This window comes from Lutjanus erythropterus, chromosome 8 (assembly GCF_056507025.1).
Source record: "Lutjanus erythropterus isolate fLutEry1 chromosome 8, fLutEry1.hap2, whole genome shotgun sequence".
Lineage (NCBI taxonomy): Eukaryota > Metazoa > Chordata > Actinopteri > Lutjaniformes > Lutjanidae > Lutjanus > Lutjanus erythropterus.
The window spans coordinates 39492501-39513702 of record NC_139324.1 but is presented as its reverse complement, the minus strand read 5'-3'; the positions used below and the strand labels follow the sequence as shown (position 1 = coordinate 39513702).

General features: G+C 39.1%; 1 long non-coding RNA gene across 1 annotated transcript in view; it reads left to right on the top strand.

The window, feature by feature from the left end:
- The window catches only part of LOC146323329 (uncharacterized), a 38214-nt gene that overhangs the window by 9806 nt on the left and 7206 nt on the right, over positions 1 to 21202 (top strand). Inside the window, exon 2 of the long non-coding RNA XR_014771280.1 lies at positions 8581 to 8656. This is a non-coding gene — a long non-coding RNA (uncharacterized LOC146323329). The remainder of the gene's footprint in view (positions 1 to 8580; positions 8657 to 21202) is intronic.

Sequence of the window (21202 nt, the reverse complement as noted above, 5' to 3'; positions counted from 1 at the left end):
GTATTTTCTGTTAATCTGTCACCTGTCTGTAGAATTCTATTACAAAACATAATTTTGGTTGATAACATGAGATTTACCACACCTGTAAGATGCTGGAAGAGCTTGAAAATGCTTTAAAAGTGCTTGAATTTGACTTTTGAAAAGGTGTAGGAGCCCTGAAATTGTGATTTTAGTTGACATGTGCAAATCTGATTTTGAAGACCACAGAGCAGACAAAGTCTTAGGGACCCCCTGTGACTTCTGGCGCGCCACCTAAGGGGGGACCTGACCCCAGTTTGGGAACCAATTAATTAGTGTGTTTCCAAAAATGGTGAAAGATTTTTGCACCCGGCCTTGTCATTTTCCATAACCTCAGTTCACAAATAAAACCAGTTTGTCCTCATATTTATCCGCAGTATCATGCTTTCATTCATCACGGCTTAATTTCTACTTGTTGCAGTGGCTTTAAGTGGACATTATGAGAGAAGAAACTCTCTGATTTGTCCCTCAATCATCAAATTTTTGTACAGTTTTTGCGAGGGGCATCCTGAGTGTTTCTCAGACTTGAATCAGACTTGATTTTGGAGACTGGAGCTCCATGCAGCTGCTGCAGTATGATTAATGAAAGATTAAAGTGGGTGTGTGATCACAAACAAGTCCAGATGACACATTTCCAACTTTTTCTCTCTCATTCCTGTCTCTTTTAAATCATTAGGCAAGCTGTTGATAACTTATTGAAAGAGATGGGTTAAACAAGGTTATTCCACATGAAAGGTGTGCAGATTGTGTGGCAGTGGGGCGACAGACAGGGAAACAGCTGGTGGCTAATAATGTTTCTGAAGCAGAGCTGTTATGATTCTGACCATCTTCACCATTGTGCTCCACCAACACTTTGATAATGCTTGGCCTTATCCTGACTTTCTGATTCACCTTTGTCCGTACCTGCACTCAGACAGAAAATGAGCTCTAAAATGCCAAAGCGGCTCAAGGGACCCATTGTTAAGTGTTATTCAGTGAAGCCACTGAAATAGCTGTCTGTCAAAAACACCCCGGCAGACGCTCTGCTGGCTGCTCCGGAGCCCCGCTCACCTGGGACAAATATTTTTTAAGGAATGTGGGTTGATTTGTGATAATGTCAGGGTCTGATGGTGCTTTCTGTCTCATGTGAATGTGCCTTGTGCTTTGAGAAGTTCAAAATTCCAATGCAAATTACGCAGGCGAGTAGGAATAATAATATGGACAATAAATGTAATTTGTGTGGCATTTATCCCCCCAAAATAGTCTGTTTGCCAGCCGGTAGAGTCCTATTGTGAACCAAGAAGTGTTGAGTACCACAGAATTTTATATGAGGAGTTGAGGATCATTTATGGTTAACCTGTGTTTTAAAACCTGTTTGAGGGCTCACGATGTACTTGTTGAACGTATAGATCTGTTTACAGTCTGTAAACAATAAGCAAGCTGCGCGCACAGTTTGCCAACGGAAGTATGGCGGACCATAATAGCTTATCAACGGGTGCAGCAAACACGAGCAGTTTTGATCGCGTCCTCATTCCAGTCAACATGTTTAATAGCTTGCAGCCACAGACGCCGCAGATTGCTTTGAAACAATTATGATCCAGTCAGAATTCAGAACAATATAAGTCAGTCAGTGGTATATCGATTCTGACATTTTGGTGATTTCAACTTCTTGTTGCTACTTTTATGTAAGTTTCTCTTTGCCTTTTTCTTTTTCTGAATGCTTTTTTTATTGTTTTACTCGGCTACATTGTAAATGATGTCTCTACCTCAATGTATTTGCGAGTTAAAAATAAAAGTTGAATGAATTTTGGTGCTGGTAAAAATGTTGGCTTTTTGATGACATCGGCTGTAAAAGGGTCTATTTTATTTATTTTATTTTTATTATTTGGGGTTGGTACTGTCCTTTGTTACTACTAATAGCCAATTATGAGTCACCTCAGAATTGAATGGGCCGTGCATTCAAATATACATGTCATGCATCATTGAGATATGGGCACATTTGTTTAAACTTTTGTATTTTAAATAAATAGAAATAAATAGATTTTAAATGTCATTTAGATAAATATCCTGTAATTTATAACCAAGTTTAAGTTTTTTGCTTGTTTCAGTTAGTGATATAACAATTTGATATCCTTCAGTCCTGTCATGATACAATATGATACGATGCAATGTTTGAATGTTTACATCTTGATTCTATTAATGTTATGTTTGTAGGATACCATTAGTTGCAAGAAGAAATCTTGATAGTTTTACTAAATCCAGTAACAGAGATCGAGAGGAGGAGACATGACAGTGGTGTTTACATCTTATTATGAGTCTCATGTTTAAATGAGATCCTGTACCCTAAATCTATGAACAGACTTTAAAAACAAATGAATTTTTGCAGTAAGCTGATCTGCTGCTCTGTTTCATATGAAGAGTGCTGTGGTTTTGACTGACGTGTAGAGGAAGAGGGGTGTGGAGGAACAGTGATGCTACGTGTTACCTGCTCTCACAGTGACATAACGTCTCTGTGGGTCCGGAGACTCATGACTCTGTGTTCTGCTGTCAGACACATTTTGTTTCTCATCTTTCTTATAAAACCTAAATTTATTCCACACATGCATGTTATGAAAGTTTGGTGGTGTGATGTCAGTTCTTTCACTGTCTGTTTTGAGGAGCTGAAGAGGAGAGACAGGTGAGGGAGGGGGGGAGCGCTTGTTTTGTATGACTGAGGGAGCAGGTGTCCGGAGAGAGCGGTGCAGAAAGAGGCAGCAGGAGAGAGACAACAGAGGAAAGTCACAGCAGCAGTTCACTGATGCCAAAAATGAAACATATGCGCGTCCTAATGAGATGTATCGATACGCTAGCGCTGCATCCATTTCTTTTCACGATTCACATTCAGCTTTTTACTGATACAGGCCGTCTGAATCAATGCACTCGTATATTACACATTAAAGCCTGATGCATCGGATGTATGAATGAATCTTTACACCTTTATAATTTGCATATCTGACATTAAACTTTGGCGTATTCAACATTTCCGAGTTCATGCGGCTGGCAAGTAGACTAAAAACCTTGAAGTATATGACAATCCAGAGTGACTAAAATATGAGACACTATACAACATGAAACAATCACGGAACAATGTTAAAATGTTTGTACGTTTGTATGTTTAAACCGTGGATCATTTCCAGTCAATACAGCCAATTCTGTGTGTGTAAAACTAATAGATAGTGAGACTATGACTGACAGCAGCTGAACAAACTCACTTCATCTTCGTCACGTCTTGTCTTCATCACTCAGCAGTGATGGAAAGTAACTGAGGGCTTTAACTCAAGGACTGAAGCCAACTTAAGTACAGTTTTGATGTAGTTGTACTTTACTTGTTGCATATTACTGTTCTCTGCTACTTTGTGCTGCTTCTCCACTGCAGTTCAGATGGAAATAATGTATTTTTACAATCATCTTCTCTTTTTTTCACATAGGCCGTGATTGTTTTTAAATGTTTCACTTCCTATAATATGTTCACATGCCAACCGAGGCTCAGTTTTAGATCATGAAAGGCCACTTTTAGTGAAACATTGTGTTTGTGGTTAATTAAAAGGAGAATGTCGATTGTAGATCCAAGGCTGCTACCTAAAGGTCCATCATGGCCTTTAGAAAACAAATGAGAGAAACATACCCCTCTTAAGAGTGAAGTGTATAAATCCACTTCCTGGCCCAACTTTAAGTAGGTTTTAGTGGTTCAAACATGAATGCAAGCAGACAAAGAGCAATAGCCTGCTGATTTTTCTCTGAAAGGTTTTCAATGCTCTCCATTAGGATCGTGGATCTGTACACATCTTACTGTCTTTACCATTTTTATACCTTCAGAAAACTTGCACAGCAGCTTCCAATCCTCCTTCTGCATCAAATAATGACCCTGAAACACACCTTAATGAAGACACATCCATTTGTTCTGTGTTTTATTTCCTTCATTTGGTGTAATGAGAATATTTTGTCCTGCCTTGAGGTGACAACAAGCTTCCTCTTCACGCTTTCCTTATCAGAAATCCATCTGTCACAGTTATTAGATCGACAGACACGATAGAGTGAGATCACCAGCAGCTTTTTTGAACTGAACAAAGAGTGTCTGTTTGTCAGCGTGTATGTGATAGAATTCGTTGGGTTTCTTGCCTCCACCTGAGGTTCCTGTCAGCAGCAAAACGCTGTCATTTAGTCACTTGAATCTCTCATGTATATTTTGTCAAACACTGAAATGGTGATTTTACAGGGGTTGTGTGCTGGACTATGTTTTAGCCATGTTAAGTGATTTCCTTACATCTTTTGACACCTCAAGGTTGCCAGGCAACTAGCAGAGACTCCAGGAAGTCACTGTGCTTCTTTCTAAGTCTTTCCTTTTTGTATGGACAGCCAGCTGTTTCCCACTGTTCCCAGTCTTTTTGTTGAAGGTGCTAAATACAGCATTCAACCTCATGAGCAAATAACTACTTGCAATGTTGGTATAAGAATGCTACCGCACTCCCTGTGGTTTTGTTATTTATTCTTCTCCGTTTCTGGATGGGGAACGAGAACCAACCAGGATATAATTCATGTTTTGGGAAACCTGAATGTCTAACATCCATCCAGTAGTTGTTGGGATATTTCATTCTTCCATTCATAAAGGAAGAATTCATCCTGCCACAAATCCAACTTAATTCAACTGTCTAATCACTATTTTACTGAGGACCTCTTTCACATGTCTTTTCTTCTGTTATGGTAACCTTCCAGCGTATTTTAGAGCATCTCAAGTGGTGATGCTTCCCCTAGTGGAGACATTAATGTGCATTTAAGACTGAAGCAATAAAGAAACTAAAAACTTCTGAAGAGTGAATAAAGGACAAGAGATTAACAGCCACCTGGGATTAAGAGTTTGTGGTGATAAAAAACATGTGAACACTTCACGTTTCAAGAATTACTCACAATTTTCATGTTAAATCTGCTGCCATTATCACTGTAAACTGAATAAATGCAGTAACTAAGGTGGACGGTGCTTAGTGAAGGGTCAGTTGCCTTGTTGTTCAATTGTGCTAAATACCTGGCTTGCCTAAAATGGAAATACTGAAGTGGAAATAGTACAAGTACATTGAATTTTTACTTAAATACGGCACTTGTTTAAATGTACTTAGTTACATTCCACCACTGAAAGTATGTTAGATGAAAAACAACAGTGAAGAGTTTGTGCTTACAGGACATAAACAAGGAACAGTGAATCACATTTTCCTCAAGAGAGAATACACATATGATATGTGATCCATAATTACATTGCAGCAGAGTGACAGGTAGAGATCAACACCTGTGAGTCTTTTCACTTCTTTTTATCTGAAGGGCATCATAGCTTATGTCTGAGTTTGAGTGGCAGTGACCAGGATACAGATGCAGGCTGCTATCACTGCTGCATCTCTGACTTAATCTAAATCCTTGAATCTTTTGTATACCACAACACAGAGCAGCTGATGCACTTTATAACAGAAAAGATAAATCACTTTGGACATCACAATACAAACTGGAGCACAGGGTTGCCTGCTCTTTGATCAAAGTCCTATGAGACCTGGATGGGTAGCACTTTATCCAGGGAGGAGCAATATTTTTTAACTGTTTGATATCTTACTTATGCACAGCCCATTGTTACATAATTGGTGAGTAATTCTCCAGCCTCAGTGCACATAGTATGTAAATGTTATGCTTCTTTCAGTCCACCCTAATACCTGGGGGAGATTGCCGTGTAGGTGTACAAAAGGCCATCCAGCAGCAAAGGAATTGGAAAACGGAGAAGCCTGCTGATTAGCATGGAGATCGAAAGCGCTGCCGTGGAGCAGAACTTCAGCTAATCCCACAGCGGCAGGTTGGGTCAGCACCTCCCAAACAAATACAATGAATGGTCACATTGCAGGAATCAGAACAACGTTCATTCAAACATCTGAAAAAGCACATAAAAAATGGATGAAATACCAGCTGTGTTTCCTTCAGGATAATTAAACAGCTGTAAACTATGGATGAAGCCTGCAGTGTAATACACCACCACATCGTAAGAACAAACTGTTTGCTGTTGCTGTTACAGAACAACCTCAATGATGGAGCTCAGATGTTACCAGCAGACCGCCGGTGATCCGTTGAAACCTGTCAATTTTGCCATGTTTTATGTTGCTTTAGTGGTTATTTTGTAGGTTTTCTGTTTAATTTGGCGTTAGCATGTTGCTAATGCGACATATCCTCATACCTAAACTCCAGAATGGTTTGATTGCTATTTTCACATAGCCAGACGTCTCTCCACAACGCTCAGTTCTGGAGGAAGGTCTGCCTCCACACATACACACTCTGCTATTAGGGAAAAAACACCTGGCCGTATTTGCATTTCTTTTAACCAGTAACAAACTTCTCGGGTACCATTCAGTCCAGGATGCAGCGACGGTGCTGCTGCAAATAATGTTGAGGGGGAACTTGTGTTGGTGGAACATTTGCATGTTGGAGGGCAAGTTCTAGTGCTGGAATGACTACAACACTGTTCAGAACTGTTCATCAAGGTCTCCTAAATCAGTCGCACAAACCACTGAAGAACAAATCAGTTTGTAGGAGTTCTTCTTGCATGAGGCCCAAACTCTTTTTTAAAATTCATGTAAAAACAGCAGCACAAACAGAACAGATCATAGAACACCTCTGCTTTAATGAACTACATCTCAGTTTTGACACATTTTTGAAGTTGGTGCAGGACTTTGCACAACATCTCCATTGCTACATTACTCATATGTCATCATACCTGTCTGACAAATGCAGCAGCAACAAGCAAGAGGCTTGTTGTGTTGGAGGTTTCTAATAATACATCCCTACAACCACATGTTCTCAAGGTGGAATCATTCATCTTTAACAGCACACACACACATAACGTTAAGTTTCTGATGCAATTATTGCCGGTACACCTCATGCAGAGATAAATGTGAGCAGAGCCTCTGTATCCCACTGTTCTCTGTTTTAAATAGCCATTAGTGAATCATTGCTTTCAGGCCTACCTGTCCACCTTTGACATGAGTTATTATTATAGTTATGGAAGTGCACTGACGGGATTCGTCAGATGGGCTGATTATTGCCTCTTTCTGTTTTATCTGGTTTGACCACAGCCATAAATGTTGCACTGAGATTGCGTGGAGGTGTTTGAGAGTTGAACAAGCTTTTTTTTTCTTCCTCTACCTCCTGCTTTGTTTACTTTTTGACCTCAATATGAAGAAAGAATCTGGTTGAGTAGCACCTGTGTTTTTAGGATATTTTTTATTTCATTTATTATGAAACAAGATGTGTGCGTGTGCGTGTGCGTGTGCGTGTGCGTGTGTGTGTGTGTGTGTGTGCTGTGTATATTGATTCAGGCTTTCAGGAATACCTTTTGCAACACCCTCTAGTTACTAGTTTAAAGATGAAAAGCCACTCATTTGTACATGTGCCATTTTACTCCTCGCTTTCTGGTATCGTTCAAGGCCCCCAAATTTTGGAACTGACATAAGACAGTGCAGTGAAAACCTACACGCTAACACTAACGCATTTATTTATACATTCACCATTCCACTTTGGCTGCAGCAGGTAGCATTATAAACTGAGAGCCGGCAGAAAATCAGTAGCATTTAGACACTAAGCTAATGTTAGTGTTTAGCTTATATGTTGCCACTGGGTTGTTGTTTTTTTTACTTTTCCAAGAAAGATATGTACAGTCTGCTCATTTACACTCACCATTCTAGTTGGTGTAATTAATACTGCTTACAAAACTTCACAGCTTTCTTGGAGTAATGTTATGCAGTTGGCTGCAGCAGCTAACATCAACAGCACATTAACACTAGGCTAACTTTAGCATTTAGCTGATTTGTATTACTATACTAATACTATATTGCATGCAGAAAATATTTTCCGGTCTTCCCATCTTCCCTGTGACGTCCTCCGGCTGCTCTGCCTCAACTTTCAGGAATTTACCTTATGGACAAAGTTTTACTTGTTGTTAGCAGATAGCCACATTAGCCGCTAGCTGGTTAGTTAGATCAGAGATAGGCCTGGCTTTGCAAGACTACAATACTCTGTACTTCTGAGCACCATTTTAGCATAGAAAACAGCAGTATGGGGAACTGAATATGATTAATTTACTGCTCATCAGACCAGGAGACAAAAATAGACTGGAAAAATAATAGAGGCAGCTAGATCAGAGTGTTTCTGGGGACTGATTACTGCACACAAGCACACAACGTTTTAAAATTTTCACTGATTTTTATTAAACTGGATCATATTTTATAGATGAAATGTTTTCTGACTTGCTTTTTGATGTCCTCTGCCTCAAACGTCCTGTGATTCACAAAGTTTCCTGATGGACAGAACTTTACTTGTGTTAGTGGTTTGCTACTCTCACCACTAATGGCTAGTTAGCTCAGTTAGCCTACATGCATCAGACTCTGCCTGGACAGGGACCTCAAACGCAGGCACAGTGCAGGCTAACTACCAGCAGCTAGCTACTTCAGCAAGAACTAAAGATACCTGTCAACTGAAATTTCAAATCGTCTCGACTTTCTTTTTATTCTTTTTTTTTTACAGTGTACAGCCAGACCAGCATCAACACGGCCTGCAGTGTGATGCACCACTGATTAACCAGCGCTCACAGTCAAAAAGAGTAAGTCACATCATTTTTTCATGAACTCACAGTTTACTCTCTCTTGCCTGCTTGTATGATCGATAGTAAGTCCACTTGGGTCCTCTTGAGTATCAAGACCTCAGACCCACAGCAGAAACAAGTCAACCAAACCTGATTAGACGGAATACTGAATAAGTTGGACGAGGCCCAGTTTGGGTTCAGGATCAAGTCTCTGATTCTGTGAACCTAATGGACCTGTAGAGACCTGTAATCAGAAGCATTTTCTGAGCCACTTTCAATACAAGAGGACCTTGTTTAAAGGTCCAGGTGTTTTTCAGTGATTTTTGTTTGTTTGTTTTAAAAGAGTAATATGTAGCCACTGTGCTAAAATTAATACTGCAGTCCAATAGCGACTTGGTGCCTCAGACTGGATATGACATAGGGTGTAATCCTGTTTATTATATGATCTATGTTTGAACAGTTGTTGTTGTTTATTTATTTATCAATTTTTATAACAAATATTATTGTTATGTAATTTACCATAATCCTACAAACACTGTTAATGTGCATTTAATGACATTTTACCATTTTTTGACAAAACAAATAAAACTCCAAAAAAGTAAAACTAAACATTTTCCCAGACTGTACGACAGTGTTTAACAGCCCAAAAGCATTTTATCTGTGAACTTTTTCAAATTATTGCAAAAACAACACAAATGTAGGATAGCACTTCAAACACACACACACACACACACACACACACACACACACACACAGAGAGAGAGGCTGCAGTTTTCGTCTCTTACAAAGTGTTCATCAGTGTCACACAGACTCAGACACAGACCTGGATAAGCTTTTCACAGTTTTTGACAGTGCATTTACATTTTTTTCATTTATTATGCACATGATAACCTTATCTGAATCTTAATTTAGCAACATCACATAGCATCTGTTAGCTGTGTTCAGGGTTGGACTTTCAGGAGAGCCTGTTTTCTGGCACACGTCACCACTAAATGTGTCACATGTACGTGCACACATGGACGCACACTGCAGTGTGGTCATGTACAGGGATATTGTGAAAAAAGGTACTACAGTTAATTCTACAGATAGTTAATTCTGTGCATAACATTTCATACACTTAACAGAAGTTATAACAACAACATATGGCTTCTGATTCAAAATCAAACAACAGACCTAATCAGAGCAAATAAAATAAAATAAAACAAAAGATTTTCAAAACATTTTTCTGCTTCTCACACACCCCTTAAAGTATCACACATCACATGATAAACACAATAAAGACTTCTATGTAGTTTAGCAAACTTGTGTTTTTAACTGCAGAGAACCATCATTTGACCGCGTGCATCTGATAATGTGCAATATCACCAAACTCAGGATGAGACAAGAGCTTCTTTCAGTCTTTAACTGGCTGCGTAAACTGTCAGTTTCCCTGATGATCTCATTAATGATCCACACATAATTATGACCAAATAGTCTGTCACACCGCCATGAAATATCCGGTTTCACAACACATATTCTGGATACACCTTAATTACATCCGCTGTTAGTGTGATGAGGCTCTCCTACATCATGTTTCCTCCTCAGCGCTCGAGTAAATGCTGATAGAAGATACTGTCATTTTGGTAACATCAAAGAAACGCTAATTGAAAACCTTAAATACCTTGAGGCGTACGCAGTGAAAATATGCTTGGAAGTGACAGCAAAACAAGTTTCATGGCTCTTACCAGCTCTGAAAAAATTATCATCAGCAAATGGACACTGGTTCCTATATTATCCTGAGCTGTGAAAAGATAAACCTCACCGGCATTAAATTGATGTCTGATGGGAAAAAAAAGGTGAAAAGCTCTCTCTCACTGTGAGTGTGAAGGTTGGATGGAAGTGCCTCTAACTTCTTTTCAAACTCTTTGCTGTATGCAGCCGGGGTGACAGCTTATTTTTTGTACACATTTTTGACTGTAAGATGAAGGACCTCTCATAGTTGTGGTAACTCACAATTTTTGGAAAAACCCTAAAAAAAATTTTTATTGAGTCCTGTGTTTAACACTGACCAGGGCTGGCTGAAGGCACAAGCAGGGGGGGTCTGCAACCTGCAGCTCTGGAGCCACATGAAGCTCTTCAGCTCCTCTCCAGAGGCTCCCTGTGGCTTTAGTAAAAAAAAAAAAAAAAAAAAAAAAAATATATATATATATATATATATATATATATATATATATATATATATATATATATATATATATATATATATATATATATACAGATATAAATGACAGTTATTCTTTTTAACATTTTAATTTTCATTCATCATTGTTGTAGGTCCAGGAAAAAAATTGAGACAATTCAGAATTTTGAGGCAACAATATACAACTACAATTTCAGCCCATTTACTTTTCTTCTTTAGATAGTTGGGCTCAAAAATCAAAAAACGATTGCAGTATATTGCCTTAAAATTTTGAGTCGTTTCAAATTTTTTTTAGTGTAAAGTGATTCTTACATTTACCAACTGTAAAAATATGTAGTGTATACACCAAATTTAAAATAAAATTTTAATATCTAGTCAACTAAAATGTGCATCGTAGCCTACATCTGTGGCTTGGTGCCTTTTCCTCTAAATTTTGACAGTGGCCAAAAATGGCTGTTTGGATTATAAAGGTTGCTGACTCGTGGAATAGGTCATATAGGCGGTCGCTTAGGACGACAGCTTCTGGTGGGTGCTGCTCGCCCTCAACGGAAAAATTAAAAAAATAATTTATTAAAAGTTGCTGTTAGGTGCCCTTCCTCCCCTCCTCATTTTCTGGTTTGAGGAAACTCACTGCCAGCCCACGTCCAGATTGTTAGACAGGTTTATGGACAAAAGTTTATGTCAAGAGGGAGAAAAATACTTTCAGATTTATTTCATAAAGAAATGGCCCAGCCTTCAGTAGAATCTCTAAACATAAGTTAAGTTTTCACTACTTACTACAAATAATTAATTTGAGCGTTCTGTTTTACAGTGTCATTACAGACAATAGATATCTACTCTGTTACTGTCCAGATGAAATCAGGAAACATGCAGAAGCTCTCAGATGCTGAAGAAGAGACATCTGATCTCCATCTACACCACTCTGTGAAGCATATAAGTTCAACCAATTATTTGTAGTAGTAGTTGTTAATAGTATTATTATTATTATTATTATTATTATTATTATTAACCCTAACCTAATCTTGTCAAAGGCACCAAAATGGCAAGAGCCGGCCCTGAAATCATCAACAACTAAAAACAAGGCTTAAACGATTCTATACAGCTTAAAGAAAACTGAGATGATACTATACATCTAGATTAGAAAACTTACATTATACAAAAAGACTTTTTTCAAAACTTTGCAGATCTCTGCTGGTTGCTTCTGGCAGTTGTGCTGGCGCTGCAGTAGGTGCTTCACCATCTGTTGCCTGGCAGAGATCTTCTAGTGTTTTTTTTTAATTGAGCTGTGTGTGTCTGGTGCATTCTGAGCATCTCCAACACTCCTGGTGATTTCTGACGAATAAACTGGGCAGACTGTGTAGAATACAGAGTCACAACCAACCAGCTCAGTGTGCTTTTCAGCACAGAAGGGTTTTCTTGTCATTCTGCAATGAGCTTAGATTTAATCAAGCTAAGCACATTTGATTTTGCGTCCATAATTACACTCTGACACTCGAATTAGAGCCTGCAGATACCTGATGGCTGTATGAGGAGTTAATCAGCTGAGATCCCTCTCAGGCCTTCATAAATGCAAACTGTTGTTTACACTTGTAAGAATCAGACATTAGTCTTCACTCTGCCAACCACCACCCGACACCATCTAACATTTACAGCCCCAACTCCGAAAAAGTTGAATGTTGTGTAAAATGTAAATAAAAACAGAATGCAATCATCTGCAACAAATTTTTTGACCTGTATTCAGTTGAATAGGGGTGGCATCATATGTTGCTCCAAAATCTGTATGTACCTTTCAGCATTAATGGGGCCTTCACAGATGTGACAGTTACCCATGATGCCATGGTCACTAACACGCCCCCATTACCGTCATAGCTGCTGTTTTTTGAAGTCAGTGCTGGTAACAATCTGGATGGTCCTCTTCCTCTTTGGCCCAGAGGACATGACGTCCATGATTTGTGAAAACAATCTGAAATGTGGACTCGTCAGACCACAGCAGACTTTTCCACTTTGCGTCAGTCATCTCAGATGAACTCTGGTCCAGAGAAGTCTGCAGTATTTCTGGATGTTGTTGATATATGTCTTTCTCTTTGCATGGTAGAGTCTTAACTTGCATTTGTAGATGCAGAGACAAACTGTTTACTGACAATGGTTTTCCAAAGTGTTCCTGAGTCCGTGAAGTATCCTTTATCCAATGATGAGGGTTTTTAATGCAGAGCTGCCTGAGGGGTCAAAGGTCACAGACATTCAGTGTTGGTTTTCAGTCTTATGTGCAGACATTTCTCTGGATTCTCTGAATGCAGTTTTTCACAAAGCAGTGAACCTCACCTCATCCACGTTGGTGAACAACTGAGCCTTTTGAGGACGCTCCTTTAATACCCAATCATGATGCTGTCACCAGTTCACCTGTGGAACAGCTGTTTTTGAGCATGTCACAACTTCTCCAGTCTTTTGTTGCTCCTTTTGAGACCCATTTCATGCATCAAAATTCACAATTTGTGTCTATTTACAAAAAACATTAAAGTTAAACAGTTTGAACATTAAATATCTTCACAGCGTCTCAACTCTTTTGGAATTGGGGTTGTTAATTCTGGAGACTGGGTGTAAAGTGTTACTGAATAATTAAAAACTTGAATTAAGAAAACAAAGGAAAAAATGAAAATCACACCTGTCCTGAGTCCTGTCTGTTGACAGTGTTAACAGGTACGGCGAACACTTTCACTGGTGAGTGGGTTCACATCTTTAATTGGTGCATGTTGATCACTTTAACTCGTGACTGATGGTGTGAACACCAGCTCTGAGTAAACGAAAGTACAAATTATCTGCCTCAACTTAATAAGAATGGTGTACTGTTTCTTTTCATTGTGGACTTTATGCACTTCAGTGAGCAGTTATCACGTGTGGTTTGTGATGAATAATTTAAGAAGAAAGGTAAATATGAGCACGACATAAAAACAGGGTTCAGTGAAACAGTATTTTGTTTATTCTGCAGCTTGTTTGAAGCAGCATGGCTGCAGATGGTGAGAGAACTGAAGCTCAAGATGGAACACACAAGGTGTAAAAACTTCTCATTTAAATGCAAGGGATTTGTGGTTTGTTTAAAAAAAAATGGAGCTCTCTCTCTGTTATGCTGCTTTCAAAACGGCAAGCCGAAAAATGGTTTAAGCCCCCAGCAAAACAGATTCCAAGGTAGGCAGCATGCATTCAGTAAGAATATTTCAGATATGGTTCAGTAATGATGAATACAAAAATACTTGACCAACTCAGATGTTATTTTGTAGTTCATGGTGATTGTCAGCAGATGTCTTTTTCCTTGTTCAGCCAAAGTGAAAATGCAAGATGAATCACATCCTGTGCTGCAGCACAATACGGCATTCAGGGCAAGTAAATGGAAGATTTCATAAATTGCAAACATCAACTATTTGTATGTAAATAAACTGCAACATGAATCACTGAGTGAATCAAAAGCAACACAGAAAAATAGACACCTCCCCTGCAGGAACACTTACAACAAAACATGCACTCTTAAACTCACTAGAAATTTACCTTGCGAGGTAGCTGGATTTGCGAGATCGCGATTCACGAGAATCCATTTAACAGACTCCAAGCTACCAGAGGTGGTGTGAGGGAGGGAGTCCTGGCAGCTACGGGCGTGGCTTTAGGTGTGGTGACAGCGAGAAGTGTCCATGGAAGTGACTCAAACAACAGCACCTCCTGAAGAGGTTAGTATAGATACCATGATAGCATTGATTATGTCAGAACTGGAGAGAATTTCTTCATTGAAAGAAGAGCAAGGAACGACACTGAAGGTTTTTATTGATGGAAGAGTTTTCGCTCTTCCTCCAGCCGACTTCAGCTTCAGTTCAGTGAGCTGATCTGATTGGTTGAAGTCAGCCGATGTTAGATGTGACAGTTGGTTCATCCAATCACCAGAGGTTTTCTCAAAAGTGCTCACACTTTTCCAGACAGTTTCTATGGACGAATTTTGAGATGGTTCTGTGGAACAAACAATCTGGCGTGTCAGGTTTCCTAGAAACAAGTGATTGGCTCTTTTCCCACTGCCAGTTGACCCATTTGCCTGTCTGACTTTTTTCTGATGTGCACTGGAAAGCCGAGACTTGATTCATGCCTGTGTAGGACAGCAGAGAGAAAGAGTCTGTTTAAAAGTGTTTGTGTTCAGCTCTCAGTACTTCTGTAGCTTCTAGCTGAATCTCTGTGGTTTGAAGTTTAGTTTCTCTCCTGTTGTACTTTCAGGTATCCACCTTATTTTTTCATGTTTGCTTTCAGCTGAATAGGAATTGTGTTAAGTTACTGCTGATGAAAACCAGAAATTTCCCTGATGCTTTTTAATAGCAAAATAAGGGGGACTTTTATTGTGAAGAATTTATTAGCAGTACAACTGAAGATTAGTTAAATACAAATATTCTAGTAGGTGCAAACTCACTCGATGGGTCAAACTCACTCGATGGGTCAGCCCAACACATCGAGTCAAACCAAGACATGTGTTTGAAAAAGGATCAAAACAGGCAACAAGCCTTCATTGCCTCTGTCGAAAGGGGGCAGAAATCCACCCAGGTGTCATGTATCCATCAGAGCTGGAGACGATAAATAAAAACCACTGCAGAGTCATTTGACTCAGGAGTGAATGTTGATTTTACCCTTTCCTGCTGAAGAAAAACAGCAGATGTTAGTGGGTGAAATTGCAGAGTGGCATTGTCAGTAGTCAGTGTTAATTGCCTGGGCAGCATCTGTTTTTTCATACCTTTGTACCTTCCTGACATTTTAGCAGGATCTGTGGTGTATTACAAAAGTTAGTTAGAAAGGTCCACTATCACAATAAAGTAGTCCAGTGTGCATGTTCTGGTGCTCGGGCATATTTACTTTGATTTTCATCAATCGCAGCGTTGCAGGGACGTACTGAGTTTGCTCTGTGAAAATTCTCAGTGTATTGGAATTGGTGTTTTAGTTTCTTTGTGTGTTCTTTAGCACCACCTTGTGATGATCGCAAGTATCTGCACTGAAGAGGAAGTGACCTAATAGCCCTCATGAGCTCATAGAGTTAGTGTGATGATCCTTTTCCTTAAAGTCCAAAACAGCTTGATCCAGAAGTCATCTACCGTTTACACCTATAATAACATTTTTTATGAAATTCCAGTGTAATTTCTTGGGTTTGAGTCGAGTATTTTTTGTTGGTGGTTTATTGTTACACGACTACATGACTGCATATGGATGTGTTAAAGCTTGATAGTTAAATCATTCTTACTTGTGTAAATGATATTTCTTATTGTACTTTTATCAGTTCTTATGTATAACTGACAATGCTGGAAAATATCATGTTAAGCTGAAACAACTGGCCTGCAACAACTTTCAGTGAGGGCAGCTCACTCAGATTATTGTTTTCATTCTCTTTTCAACATGGGCCAGTGTCACCACAGTGACGGTGCTCTGTGAGGCAGCTTTGGTTAATCTTTTCTAAATTACAGAGCACCAAGAGTGAGCCACAATTATTTTGTAAATCACGAACAAACTGTAATTATAGCACCTTTGACAATGCTCCATTTATGAAAGGAAAAAAATAACTTCTGACAGGCTAAATGGACGTTCCTCTCAAACACCTTTCAGCCGTCAGGTTGCCGTTGCTCGTCCAGATGAAGGTCTGATCAGGTCTGCTGCAGATGTGATACGTTTTACTGAACAAACCACCTGCAACTGTAGGCGCTCATATAATGTACTGCGTGACGTACTCTAATTCACACTGTTTGACATCAAATTGGTGCTGCAGGGCTGCTTTCATTAATTCAAGCCACAATGAAGAGTTACATCAGATGCTGCTAATGTGTTTGTGTCTCTTGTGTTACTGATTACAGAAGAACAGGGATAATTTGTTTATACCGCCAATCTCCTGATGTGTTATGTGGGAATAAGATCTGCGCGTCCACAAACACCGCCTCATATTTATGTAGAAGCTAGCTCTGTGTTTAAGATCACTGCTTCACAGCTTGTTATTCTATTTCTGTCGATATTCGCAAACAAACATGAGAAGATCACACATGGAACATATGTGGATTCTGACATTATTCGTCCTCTCCAGTTAAAATAAACAGCCTGACATCTTTTGGCACAGCAGTTTCACAGCTTTCCTCGTCCAGCTGTCTCATATCATTCAGTAGTTCAGTTATTTGTTCGATTAATGATTAATAATGATGATAATGTCCCGTACAGACCCCCTGCCACCCATTATTCTTTTACATTACTGTGGTGATAACTACAGACAGACAGAGATCAAAGCCAAGTGCATTATTAAAATAATTTAATCCTAATCCCACCGTTGTTTTTCTTGCTGATCCGAAACATGATCCGATCCATGACTCAGAACTGTGATACAATCCGAACTGTGATTTTTATGATCCGTTGCACCCCTGCTTCCAAGTATGTAGGACGGGGGTCTTCAACATTTTTCTGGGCCTGTGTTTCTCAGACTTTTTATACCACGTTCCACCTCCAAAAATTGCGAGCTCCCTAAGTATGACTATTATCCAAACAACAACAAACGAGTCCAAACAATTTTGTGTAGAAGAGTTTTGTTTTCTTCTCGACTCCTCAGGACCCCCTGCTCTGCGCTGCTCTGAAGGATGCTGCACCTTCAACACTTTTGAAATGTCAAAATATTCTTTTTTTTTTCTCTTTTTGGCTGTATTTATTTTATTTTATGATTTTCTTTCCCTCTTTTTTTTCTTTTGTAAATGATCTTTAATCAGCACTTTAAAATATTAAGGCATTCATGTTATTACTTTCTTTGCCCACCAGGATGTTGTTAAAATTCTCCACCCCCCATTTTCTTTCTTCTTCTTCTTTTCTTTTTTTCTCTTGTGGAAATTATGTACTGTCACACAAGAAGGGGTGGGACGAGGAGGCGGGTCAGGGATCGGCGATGATATGGTTATATGTATTGTCCTTTTTCTGAAGGGACCAATGTTACTGTGTCTATCAAAAACAATAAAAAAGATTATTAAAAAAAGATATTATGTAGATGTAAATTACACGAAGATCAGTCAGGAAACAGTCACAAAAAATAAGGAAAATAAAACTACAACAAATTAATCAAATGGAAAAACTCAAAATCCATGAAAATTACTTATTATTCGTTAAGATTGACACACATGCAATTTGAGCTACTGTGCTTATTTGATCATTAAGACCTCATATCTAATGGTTCATGAGAGAATTAACAAGGAGCTTAACATGTATGAGAGGACTTCATGTGATTGTGTGGAGCGGTGAGCCTGCAGACAGACTCCTACGCCGTCAGCCACGGGAGATCTTTTGTACAGTGGATTCGCTCGGCACTCAGGATCTGCTGAGGGAGCAGCTCACTCTTTTTAAAAGGCAGAGAAAATAAGAGATGGTTCAAATCGCTCTCTTTCCTTCTTTCTTTCTTTCTCCCGCTGACAGTCATTTGTGCTGCACCGTGAAGCTGTTGATAGTTTGGCTATTATAGCCACACAGTGCAGGTGGAAGAAGTATGGGCTGTTGTTTCATGACAGCCCAAATAGGTTTGCTTTCTTCCTCTGTCTGTGGTAATAGAAGCAATATACTGTTTAGTGCTAAAGTGACTGATGTAAAGCCAAGAAGGGCAACAGGAAATCTGAGCGATCTGAGTGATTCGGTGTTACGGTTTAGTGTTAAAAATATGTGTCGTTAAAGATATGTGTCGTATTTTTGCTTTTCTGTTGTCGTCCTTATGTCAGTAAATGTGGTTTAGCTGGCGGCACACGATGAACAACACAACTGACCACAGACCAGGGCATCGCTCAGTCCTTCCAGAGCTTCACAGGGTGTTTTTTTTTAGGATCGTTGCAGCCTAAAATGCCTGATTTCACTGCAGCTTTTCTAAAATATGGCAATAAATGTTGAGATGCTTGTAGGCAATGAAATTGATGGATCAAGTGAAAATTCAGTTTTGTTTTTTTTTTTTTTGTTTTTTGGATAATTAAATTAATTAAATTCAAAGGCAGCTTGTTCCAGGGAGAACGGAAACACTGTGTTCTGAGCGTTCTAACAAACCTCACCAAAACCAGCGAAAGTGCCATTTTTACCATGTCTGTAAGATAGCAAATGCACTTGCACCGGGTCTGTGCCGCTGTGGGCGGGAGGTCTAAACATGAAGACAAAACAAAGGTGTGGCCCGGCGCATTCATACTGCCATCGCTTGTGCTGCTGGTGCACCTGCCTCTTAAAGGTGATGAGAGCTGATTTTCTGATTGGTTTATCTAAACTCGCCTGTGAATTAATGAGGGCACTTGGACACACCTGATAGGTGTATCTTGCTTTGTGCTGGTGGTGCAAAGGGCAGGGCAAAATATCTCTCCTGCCCCTGGCACAAGATGGCAAAGGTGGATTTGGACACACCTTGAATAAATTAAATCCATTGCGCCTCACACTTTCCACTTGCACTTTAGATCAGCGTAAGATAGGGCCCTCAGAATTACAAAAATTCTAAAAATCTGCTTTATTTGTAGCAGATTCTTTGAGAATCTCAAACACAGTCAAAACAGCACAAAATTACAAAATAAAAAATTCCCAGAGCATTGATAAATGTCAATAACAGTGAGAAAGGCAGACAGACTGGTTGACTTTGGTTTATTAAAATCACCTTTTGTTTGTTTACTTTATGCATCCTGTCCTCCTTTTTGTTCCTTCTCTGATCTGAACATTAACAGGGAACCTTTAAAAAAAGACATATATAAGATCTTATCAGGAACAACCTGATAATTAATAAAAGTAGTATAGTAGTATAGTAGATAATGATGAGTTATCAGAGAACAGATAAAGAGATCATTAATCTAATCATTAGGTAATGATTAAATCTTTATGAATGGTTTCTGATTACAGTTGATCGAGCCAGTGAACAGCACAAAACTAGTAATACATAGTACTGAGTAGTTATAAAGTAGTTCCTCTTTATCTTATGATTGCTTTCACTTGTTGTGTCCCCTAAAGTAAAGTGATACATAATACTGAGTGACACTGACAGGAGGACCTTTAAAACAGCATATACAGGATCTTATGTTAGCTCATTTTAGCAAACTGCAAGCTAACAGTTTATGTACATTATCTAGCTTTTAGCGGTTTGCAAACATTACCTATCAGAAGTAGCTGGCTAGCTAATGATTGATGTGGATTAGCGAGCTAGTTAGCTAGTATTTTGCTAACATTTGCTAGTTTAAGATGTAGGGCTTACATATGTCACTTTTATGGGTCCCCCAGCCACATGTTTTGACCATCTTCAAAATGTGTTTTTCTTTTTAACATTTTGAAGCAAAGTACAGGAGGTTCTGTGAAAATGGATGGTACTTAAGACGGGTCAAGTCTTCCCAGTTTGCGGCGTAATCGTTTGTACTGATGAAGTTGACCCAGTACAGTCTGTACTGACATATACATGCAGCTACAAGGGCACAATTTTAATCTTAAACCGAGGAATGGAAATATTTCTTCATAAATGCATCAGGAAGTTTTTTTTTTTTTCACCCCTGACCTTCAGACAGTACACCACTGGTTTGAGCAATAATCTGGCCTCTGAGAGGAATTTAAAGAGAATTTATACTGTAAGTATTTTTAACAACTGAGTATCCATTCTAATATAAGAATAAGCATCCTTGGGTGCAGTCGACAGGTCACGAGTGTGCAGCAGCTGAGACTGTTGTTTAGGGACCCTATAGAGATATTGCCTGTGGTTTTGGTACTGTGTCTGCTTTGTCTGCAATACAAGCTGAAATATTCTGAAGTTAGTTTACAGTCAGAAGAGACACTCAGTTTGAAAGTACAACACTGAATATTTTTACTTTTGATATTGTGCGATGATTTTCGATCATATGTTCAACGACTGAAGGTGTTGTTCTGTGTTCTTTACTGTTGGTGTCAGTTGCACAGTGATGGGACATAAAATCGATCATCTTCTGTAACTTGGCTGAGAGATGGACACTCTTGGGTTTCACTTCAACCGTATTTACTGAGAAACCTCATAACTGTAGTCCATGGCAACAATGAACATCACACAGTGTGACAACAGTGTCAGCCTCACACTGGGTAACGCTTTACAAGAAGGTACACAAAAATCTTTGTAGTTACCAGAGAACAAATGAGGAACTAACTGCTAATGAACCATTAGTTAATGAGTAACTCCTAACCACATTTCATAGAGTCATTAATGATTAGTAAATGAAGTGAGGACCGACTCAGGAACAACCTGATAATTGATTAAATGCTGATAAGCACTCTGCTGATCATTCCTACCAGTCGACTGTAGTGGATAATGATGATCAATCATTAGGTAATGATTAGTTTTTTTAACTGAACCAGCCAGTGAACAGCACAAAACTAGTAAAACATAA